General features: G+C 42.3%; 1 non-coding gene across 1 annotated transcript; it reads left to right on the top strand.

Moving 5' to 3' along the window:
- The first annotated feature begins 8,091 nt into the window (after positions 1-8,091).
- Positions 8,092-8,197, top strand: LOC120868013. The gene has a single exon (XR_005722115.1). It is a non-coding gene; the product is annotated as a U6 spliceosomal RNA (small nuclear RNA).
- Positions 8,198-10,376: the final 2,179 nt, after the last annotated feature.

Genomic DNA, 10,376 nt, shown 5'->3' with positions numbered 1-10,376 from the left:
GCCAGCAAATCTGGAAAACTCAGCGCTGGGTACAGGACTGGAAAAGGTCAGTTTTCATTCCAGTCCCAAAGAAAGGCAATGCCAAAGAATGCTCAAACTACTTCACAATTGCACTCATCTCACATGCTAGTAAAGTAATGCTCAAAATTCTACAAGTCAGGCTTCAGTAATACATGAACCATAAACTTCCTGATATTCAAGTTGGTTTTAGAAAAGGCAGAGGAACCAGAGGCCAAATTGCCAACATCTGCTGGATCATGGGAAAAACCAGAGAGTTCCAGAAAAACATCTATTTCTGCTTTATTGACCATGCCAAAGCCTTTGACTATGTGGATCACAATAAACTGTGGAAAATTCTGAAAGAGATGGGAATACCAGACCACCTGACCTGCCTCTTGAGAAACCTATATGCAAGTCAGGAAGCAACAGTTAAAACTGGACATGGAACAACAGACTAGTTCCAAATAGGAAAAGAAGTGCATCAAGGCTGTATATTGTCACCCTGATTATTTAACTTATATGCAGAGTACATCATGAGAAACACTGGGCTGGAAGAATCACAAGCTGGAATCAAGATTAGTGGGAGAAATATCAATAACCTCAGATATGCAGATGACACCACCCTTATGGCAGAAAGTGAAGAAGAACTAAAAAGCCTCTTGATGAAAGTGAAAGAAGAGAGTGAAAATTTGTCTTAATGTTCAACATTCAGCAAACGAAGATCATGGCATCCGGTCCCATCACTTTTTGGGAAATAGACGGGGAAACAGTGGAAACAGTGTCAGACTTTATTTTTTGGGGCTCCAAAATCACTGCAGATGGTGATTGCAGCCATGAAATTAAAAGACGCTTACTCCTCGGAAGAAAAGTTATGACCAACTTAGACAGCATATTAAAAAGCAGAGATATTACTTTGCCAACAAAGGTCCATCTAGTCAAGGCTATGGTTTTTCCATTGGTCATGTATGGATGTGAGAGTTGGACTGTGAAGAAAGCTGAGTGCCGAAGAATTGATGGTTTTGAACTGTGGTGTTGGAGAAGACTCTTGAGAGTCCCTTGGACTGCAAGGAGGTCCAACCAGTCCACTCTGAAGGAGTTTAGCCCTGGGATTTCTTTGGAAGAAATGATGCTGAAGCTGAAACTCCAGTACTTTGGCCACCTCATGGGAAGTGTTGACTCACTGGAAAAGACCCTGATGCTGGGAGGGATTGGGGGCAGGAAGAGAAGGGGACGACAGAGGATGAGATGGCTGGATGGCATCACGGACTCGATGGACGTGAGTCTGAGTGAACTCCGGGAGTTGGTGATGGACAGGGAGGCCTGGCGTGCTGCGATTCATGGGGTTGCAAAGAGTCGGACACGACTGAGCGACTGAACTGAACTGACTGAACTGAAAGTGAAACTGAAGATACACAGTTATAGACAGCCAAGTCCATTATTCTCAAACATGATTTGAAATGAGGTGCTTATCACAAAGTAAAAATCACACAGTCCCAGAGCAATATACTCTGTTCACATCCCATGTTTGTGGCATATAGAGACAGGAAAGAGGTGACTATGATCACCTTCAGATGATTCTAGCATGCTTCCAAAGTTGAGAATTATAGCTCTATATAGTCAGCAAATCTAAATGAAGGAGAAATCTCAGTGATCAACAATTGTTTGGGGGTGGTGTATGGTGAGGTTCTAGCCACCTGTCTTTAGTGACTCTCTCATCATTTATGGGGAAAGTCTAGTTTACTTAGCCTGGAATTCTAGTCTTCTATGATTTACTTCCTGAGTACACTTCCTGCTTCGTGTTTCATTGATCACTTTCATAAGCCTCTGCGTTAGCCACATTAAACTACTTGCTTTTCTCCAGCTATTCCTAGGTTATACTTCCTCTGTAGTTTTACTAGTGCTATTTCCTATGCCTGTTTTTTCGACTGAAATTATATCCTTCCCCCACAGCACAATTTAAGTGTTTTATCCTTCCTAAAGCCTTCCCTGTGTCATTAACTGGTGAGCATCTCTACTCCCTCTGATGGCATGTCATATTTGGATAGTATATCTTTTTTAATGTTGTAGACTATAGAGCAAAACACCTTGTCTCAAATAATTTCAGTCATAAAGGCAATGCACTTTAGTCCTGAGGTATGATGGCTGTAGGTCAGTTCATTTAATAGCTCAGTGATGTCATAAAAGATGCAGGTCCTGTCTACCTTCCCCATCATCCAGCCTAGCTCTAGTCCCTTGATAAATCGAAAACAGCCACCATGGTTCTAAATGTCACTTACAGACATAAATACAGCCAGTGTGTGGAAAGAGCTTTTGTTGACCTTGGTTTCTTTTTAAGAACAAGGAAACATTTCCAAGAATCTGGCCCTAAGACTTCTTCTCATGTTTCATTGGCCAGCATAATGTCACATGCTGATTCCTAAACCAGTCACTGACAAGGGCAATGCAGTTTCAGGGCCCAGATCATTGAAACACGTTTAGTCAAAAGATTTCCTGAGCAAAACTGGATCACTCTTAGAAAGGAGGAATGATGGATGCTGCCGAATGGTGCTTGGCTTAGCTGTTAATCCTTCTCTAAAGCAATAGGTCCTTTCAATATACATGATGACTATCTGCTCCCATGTTTAATTCCCCTATTAAACCTAAGTCTCCTTGAGGACAGGTTTTTGTTTTATGTTTAATGGCATGAGTTCTAGAGTCAGACAAATCTGGGTTGAAACTAATGTGATAAACTCAATCCAATTTGCACAAGACTTTCCTGATTTGGGGGGCTTCCCAGGTGGTGCCAGTGGTAAAGAACTGACCTGCTAATGCAAGAAATATAAGAGATGTGGGTTTGATCCCTGGGTCGGGAAGATCCCCTGGAGAAGGGCAACCCACTCCAGTATCCTTGCCTGGCGAACCTTGAGAACAGGGGAACCTGGTGGGCTACCGTCCATGGGGTCACAAAGAACTGGACATGACTGAAGTAACTTAGCTTGTGCACACTTCCTGATTTTAGCACCCAAAGTCACATCTCCAGAGAAGCCCATTAGCTCCAGGTAAACCATGACAACTGGTCACCCAAGTTGAAATCTCATCTCTGTCATATACTGGATGCACAATCTGGAAGTCAGTTTTGTTCAAGACTGATTGCTTGAATGCCCACCAAATGCCAGGCACTGTTTCAGAAAGTTCGCCTTGTTTTTCTGACCACACTGGCACCAGCCCTCTCACTTCCCGCAATCATGCTAGTGTTGCCCCAGGATTGCCTTGTGTGTGACCCTCTCTCTGCCCCGCATCACTCAGAGATGATGTCAGAGGAAGCCTGGCCGCCTGACGAATAGGGCTTGGGAAATCCCCAGGAGTTTGCAGACACTGTTTCTGGCTTGAAAAACAAAAACACCCACAAAACAGCCAAGGGTCCCAATCTACTCAGGGAACATGCTGTCCCCTCCTGTTTGCAGGGCCATTTCTTGGACAAGCAGCGGCTCTGTTTGCTGGACTTTTGGCCCCGTGCAGTCACTGTGAGGCAAGGCACATCTCATATAAACAGGCCAGTGAAATGAGGTAATTGCGGCTTTCGATGAATGCTATTTCTGTCTCCTGGGCGATGCTGCTTGGGATGGGAAGAGTGAGAGCAAGTGGATCTGACACACTGTGGCTCTCCTCACAGAGTGGAGACAGATAACCCAGGGGTGGGAAAGCCGCCTCCTGTTTCTCCTCCTAATGATGAGTGAATACCGTACGCTTTTTCAGAAAAGACCTGCTCCATGTTGGAAATCCCTTCCGAATGCCAGAACTTTTCCATTTGGGCAATGAGGCTGTCCTTAAATGTGACTTAACAGAGCTGTACTGAGCATAATACACGCCAAGCCTGTTACAGATGTCATCATTCCTCTTCACAAAGATCCTCAGAAATAGGTACAATTAATATTCCAGCTATGGAGAAGAGCAAAGGATGACTCAGAACGGTGGGGTCCTCTGGTCACAGCCCCGACATGAGCAAGGCTGACATAAACCTCTTTCCGTAGCGAGAGCTGTTCCATTGCTCCACTGTTCATTTTAGCCATTTGCGTTGAATTTTTGTTGGATTTTGTCCTTTTGTGCTACGTTGAAATGGGAAACAGAAAACAAGATTTCGTTTTAACGCTCTTCATAGCCACGTTCTGTACCCACGTACTGTGACCACTTTGGCTGCTTGACCTAGACCCACGTTTTTCCATGTTTGGATTGTGTGTTTGTTGTTGTTCCTTTTATCTTCAGCCAGTGGTATTCAGTTTCACAACATTTGTTGGCATTATCAATGCATCTACTTCTCAGATTTCCTTACCACCATTTCTCATTAAATGTTTAGTTTTGGATGTTTAAATAAATCACCCAAATAGTTGCATAACATTAAATTGTTGTTGTTGTGTGTGTGTGTGTGTGTGTGCACGCTAAGTTGCTTCAGTTGTGTCTGACTTTGAACAACCTCATGGACTGTAGCCCGCCAGGCTTCTATGTCCACGTGATTCTTCAGGCAAGAATACTGGAGTGGGTCGCCATTCCCTTCTCCAGGGGACCTTCCTGACCCAGGGATCGAACCCACATCTCTTGTATCTTCTGTATCGGCAGGCAGTTCTTTACCACTAGTGCCACCTGGGAAATCCTTAAATTGTTATATATAGTGTAAATAAACTCTTCTGTAACCCAAGGGACTATTTTATGGCTAAAAGATGGAGATATGGTTTAATAGGCACTTTGGGTTATCTTGCAGAAGATGTGTCTGGTGAAGAATGAGCTTTGGGGAATGAGAGCAAGGTCCATCACAGTCAAATGCAGAGCACTTTGGCATTCACTTATCCTTCCAAGATTTAGCTTCCTTATCAGAAATACGGGAACTGTGCATGTGATATTTTCATGTATTGCACACTATGGTGTTTGAGGAGAGATGTTCAGTAAAGTGTCTGATGCCTTGTGCAAGCTCTGTCAGTGACAGCTATGCCTTATCATTGAGGATTGCTATTTACACTTTTATGTCAGTTACATGCCTTTCATGGTCTATTCCCGAGGTCATGGACTGTGTTAGAATTCGTTATTTTTGAATAAATGAGATATTGTGCTTATCAATGTATCTCCACATCCATAGCACCTTTTCCATAAAGACTTTCTGTTCTTTATTTCCTGTGCTCTTTCTCCTCCAGGGAGAGGTGGAGATAACCATTGTGCTATCAGTTATGGTAATCGGATGACCAGAGTGCAGCCTTCCAGCTTCACAGGTGCTCAGCATTCAGCCTCTAATCTTTTGCCATATTGCTGTTTCCCCTCACTTCTCTGCTCTCTTCTACTCCTCAGCCTCACTGATTTCCCAATACTGAGCAAGTTACGAATCTCTTTTACTTCCTGACTTTTTCTAACCGTGTCCTCAGGGTCTCACCTTCCACTACAAGGAGTTAATCAAGGCACTTTGATAGACAAACATTTCCCACCCCAGGAGGATTTTATGGCAGCTGTTAGGTTAATATATCTATTTCTTCCCCCTGTAATTAGAACAGAAGGATGTACATAATCCAAGAGGTTTCTAACTGCCTGAGCCACATTGAGAGGCAGGTAGGAAAGTTAGAGCAGGCTTCACTAACCATGTGTCATTTGTGCTATTGGAGCTGAATCTTGAAGGATGAGATAGCCAGGGAGTCAGCCCTAGGTCAATGCTATTTCAGGTCACAATGAGACATACCCAATTAGGTGAGCTCCCAGCGTGCTCAGAGGGAACATTCACCACCAGCAAGGACCATTAGAGTTAAAACAAGTTGCAAAATCAGGAAAGGACTCCTGAAGAGTGAGGAGGGGTGGTGTTTCTGGACATTTGTTCTGAGCTGGAAAACAGTGTTTGTGTGTTCATTAAAACAGCATCAAAACAAAAGACCCTCCAGGAAGTCCCAGTAACCAAGGTTATCAGTATTAAGAAGGCAGAGCCCTAGTCCCTGGGTAGACATTCTATCATGAAAAAGCCTCATTTAGAAATATTGATGAATTGATCTATATCATGTTTTCTTTTTTAATGCTTAAAACACTGGTGGTGTGTTTACATAATTGGAAGGAGGAGGCAGGAGATGGAAGGAAAGCCATATTACTCACTTCGAAAGTGCTTTTGGATGAGCAAAATGAGGGCAAAACCTTGCAAAGAAGGCTTTCAAGAGTTTTGTTCACAGAAGCACCAGACTGGAAGAAGGAGGTTTTATATTTGGTGTGTGCGTAGTCGCTCAGTCCTGTCTGACTCTTTGTGACCCCATGGATTGTAGCTCACCAGGCTCCTCTGTCCATGGGGATTCTCCAGGCAAGAATACTGGAGTGGGTTGCCATGTCCTCCTCCAGGGGATCTTCCCCCCTCAGGGATTGAACCCAGGTATCCTGCATTGTAGGTGGATTCTTTACCATCTGAGCCCCCAGGGAAGCTTTGGAGAGGATATCAAAGCAAAACTCTTTGGAGAGCATATCAAAGTAAAGCTTGAGAGGTGAAGCAGCTACGGATAGACATATTCCTGTAAGCCTGGCGTTGTGTCCATGTCAGCCAAACAGCAGACCCTAAGAATACTCAGGTCCAGGTTCTCTCTAACCCATCCCCTCACTCTCACTCTACTATTTCTTTAAGTTATTGCTCCTCAATGTGTCTTTATTCTGTTGAATTCACTCTCCCTAATGCTACTACCCTGGTACAAGCACATTTATATTTTTGCTTTATTGCTCCAGCTTATTCTTTAAATTTTGACTTGCACTCAGAGGATTCAAGGATCTTGTTAAATTGCAGATTCTGATTCAGTAGTGCTGAGACAAGGCCCAGGATTCTGCATTTCTAACAAACTATCAAGTGATGCCTTGGTGGCTGGTTAGAGAGCTACACTTAGAGCAGTGATGTAGTAGGGACAGCAGCAGGTCATGAACCCTCCATAATTCATGTTCTTACACTACCCCAGGCAGCCTTCTAAAGGGTTTAGGGAGTAGACTTTATCTAGAGGATCCCAGAAGATGAAACAAGGGCTGCTGGATGGAATTAAAGCAAAATCTTACTGTCTGGAAGATGATTCTCACATCAAGAGCTGTTGAGCAATCATTTGGATGGTATTATGAGATGAGTATCCTTCATTATGGGGCTCTCCTGGTGGCTCAGCCATGAAGAAATCTCCTGCCAGTGCAGCAGATGCAGGTTTGACCCCTGGGTCAGGAAGATCCCCTGGAGAAGGAAATAGTAACCCACTCCAGTATTCTTGCCTGGGAAACCCCATGGAAAGAGGAGCCTTGTGGGCTACAGTCCATGGGGTGGCAAAGAGTCAGACATGACTTAGTGACTAAACAGCACCTTTCATTATAAATATGCAAGGAAAGAGAAAGCAGTATTTTTCTGTCATTTTATTGGATTGGCCAAAATGTTCACTTGAGTTTTCTGTAAGATGGTATGGAAAACCCAAACAAACTTTTTGGCCAGCTTATTACTATGCACATTTCAAACATAATTCTTGATTCTATAATTAGCATCTTCCTAACCCATGGAGAAGGAAATGGCAACCCACTCCAGTACTCTTGCCTGGAAAATTCCATGAACTGAAGAGCCTGATAGGCTACAGTCCATGGGGTCGCAAAGAGTTGGACACGACTTCACTTTCACTTTTACTTTCACTTTCATATGCTTGCTTTATCTATCCCTCTGTTTACCTGACAATACAATATTGTTTTTTATGCCTACATAGCCTTTACTGAAGTTCGGTGTTTGTTTATTTTTTGTGGGATTAAATTTACATGCAGTGGATGCACAAATCCTAAGTTACTATTTGATGAGGTTTGACGAATGCATATACCTTTGTGACCCAAACATCTATCAAGATATGAAACAGTACCATCACACCATCACACCTAAATTTTTCACCCCACTCCACAATCTTCACTCCTATCATCCTAGATGCAACTGCTTTTCCTAATTGGTTTTGCCATAGTTTAATTTTGCTTCTTCTAGACTTTCACATCAGTGAGATTAGAAATCATTTACTCTTTTGTGTGAAGCTTCTTTTGCACTAAGTTTTTGAGATTCATCTTTGTCATCACACAGTTAAGAGGCATCCAGTAATGAAGATTCCTGTAGAGCTCACTTCAGCAGCACATATACCGAAACTGGAATGACACAGAGAAGATTAGCGTGTCCCTACACAGGAATGACATGCAAATTTGTGAACCATTCCATATTTGTGTGTATACCTATGGCTGATTCATGTTGAGGTTTGACAGAAAACAACAAAGTTCTGTAAAGCAATTATCCTTCAATAAAAAAGTAAATTAAAAAAAAATTCCTATAGTATGAGTCTGTAATTTGTTCTTTCTCTTTTATGTTTTTTTTAAAAAGAATCTGAGATAAATTTACCCCTTTAAAGTATACAAATTAGTGGTTGTTAGTATATTGACAAGGTTGTGTAACCATTACCACTATCTAATTCCAGAAAATTTCATCACCACCAAGAGAAATCCCATACACATTGGCAGTTACTCCTCAATCCTTCTTTTCATCCCAGTTCCAGTTCCAGTTCAGTTGCTCAGTCGTATCTGACTCTTTGCAACACCATGAGCCGCAGCACAGCAGGCTTCCCTGTCCATCACCAACTCCCAGAGTTCACCCAAACCCATGTCTATTGAGTCGGTGATGCCATCCAGCCATCTCATCCTCTGTCATCCCTTTCTCCTCCTGCCTTCAATCTTTCCCAGCATCAGAGTCTTTTCAAATGAGTTAGCTCTTCTCATGAGGTGGCCAAAGTATTGGAGTTTCAGCTTCAGCATCAGTCCTTCCAATGAACACCCAGGACTGATCTGCTTTAGGATGGACTGGTTGGATCTCTTTGCAGCCCAAGGGACTCTCAAGAGTCTTCTCCAACACCACAGTTCAAAACCATCAATTCTTCAGTGCTCAGCTTTCTTTATAATCCAACTCTCACATCCATACATGACCACTGGAAAAACCATAGCCTTGACTAGACAGACCTTTGTTGACAAAGTAATGTCTCTGCTTTTCAATATGCTGTCTAGGTTGATCATAACTTTCCTTCCAAAGAGTAAGTGTCTTTTAATCTTTTCTTCCCAGCCTCTGGCAATCATTATTCTACTTTATATGTCTATGGATTTGCCTGTTCTGGACATTTCATATCATATTCTCATATTCTCTATTATGAAGTTATCACAGTGTTTTTTGTTTTTTTTTCTCCATCCTCCTATTGATATAAACTTGGGCTATTCCTAGTTTGGGGCTATTTTGACTACATCTTCTTTGAATATTCATGTAAAAGTTATTTTTTGGCATATGATTTTATTTTCTTAGGCCAATGCCTACAATTAGGATTACTGGTGGATAGTATTGTTATATGTTTAGTTCTCTAGCAACAAGTATTTCCAAAGCAGTCATACCATTTTACATTTCCATGAACATTGTATGACAATTCCAGTTGCTCTACATGCTCAGCCATCTGGTGTTGTCAATTCTTTCTTTTTTTTTTTTTTTAATTTGGGCTATTCTGGTGGGTACAACAATATTTAAGAGGCAGGTAGAAGTTAAGATTCCTTTAGTATGAGGAGCTTGGACAGGACTATCTCCACAGAGCTCAGAGCTTCTGGGGTTCCAAACCAAGTTATATGCATACTTGTGTTAGCTTTATATTGCTGCCATTAAAAAAGAAAAACAAAACAAAATAAAAAACTACCACACACAGTGAAGTAAAACAACACATATTTATTATCTCACTGTTTTCTAGGCCAGAAACCTGCGTTCACTCAGCTGTTTCTCTGTCTTCAGTTTCACAATGCTGAAATCAACCTGCCAGCTGTCTTGGGCTCTCAACAGGAGGCTCCAAGGAAGAATTTATTTAGGTTGTTGGCAGAGTCCATGATCCATAAGGTTGTAGAACTAAAGTCCCTATTTCCTTCGTGGCTGTTAGCTGGAGACCACTATGAGTTCTTCAGGACCTCTTTTTAGCCCTCATACCTGGCCCCTCCATCACAGAAGCCAGCTGTTGGGGATTATACTTGCACTTGCAATCACCCTCACTTCCCCTTCTACCACAACTCCTCTGCTTCTACCTGGAAAATGTTCTCTGCTTTTAAGAGCTCATGTCATTAAGACCAGCCTGGATAAATCAGGATAATCTTCCTATCTTAATATATGTAACCTCGATCACATCTACAAAGCCTCTTTTGACACGTAATCTAACATGTTCACATGACTCAGGGATCAGGACACAGACATCTATGCGGAGCAATTATTCTTCAGCCACAGCTCCCTTAAGTGACAAATGCCCAGACCTCTGGTAGATGACAAGCTTTGGAGTCTGAGGTGTCACCTTCCACACTGTTACAGTTTTTCCCCCCTCTGTCAACATTTTGTCAAC

Source organism: Oryx dammah, unplaced genomic scaffold (genome assembly GCF_014754425.2).
Source record: "Oryx dammah isolate SB20612 unplaced genomic scaffold, SCBI_Odam_1.1 HiC_scaffold_1, whole genome shotgun sequence".
NCBI lineage: Eukaryota > Metazoa > Chordata > Mammalia > Artiodactyla > Bovidae > Oryx > Oryx dammah.
The sequence above is the reverse complement of the archived record's forward strand: the minus strand, read 5'-3'. Positions and strand labels throughout refer to the sequence as shown.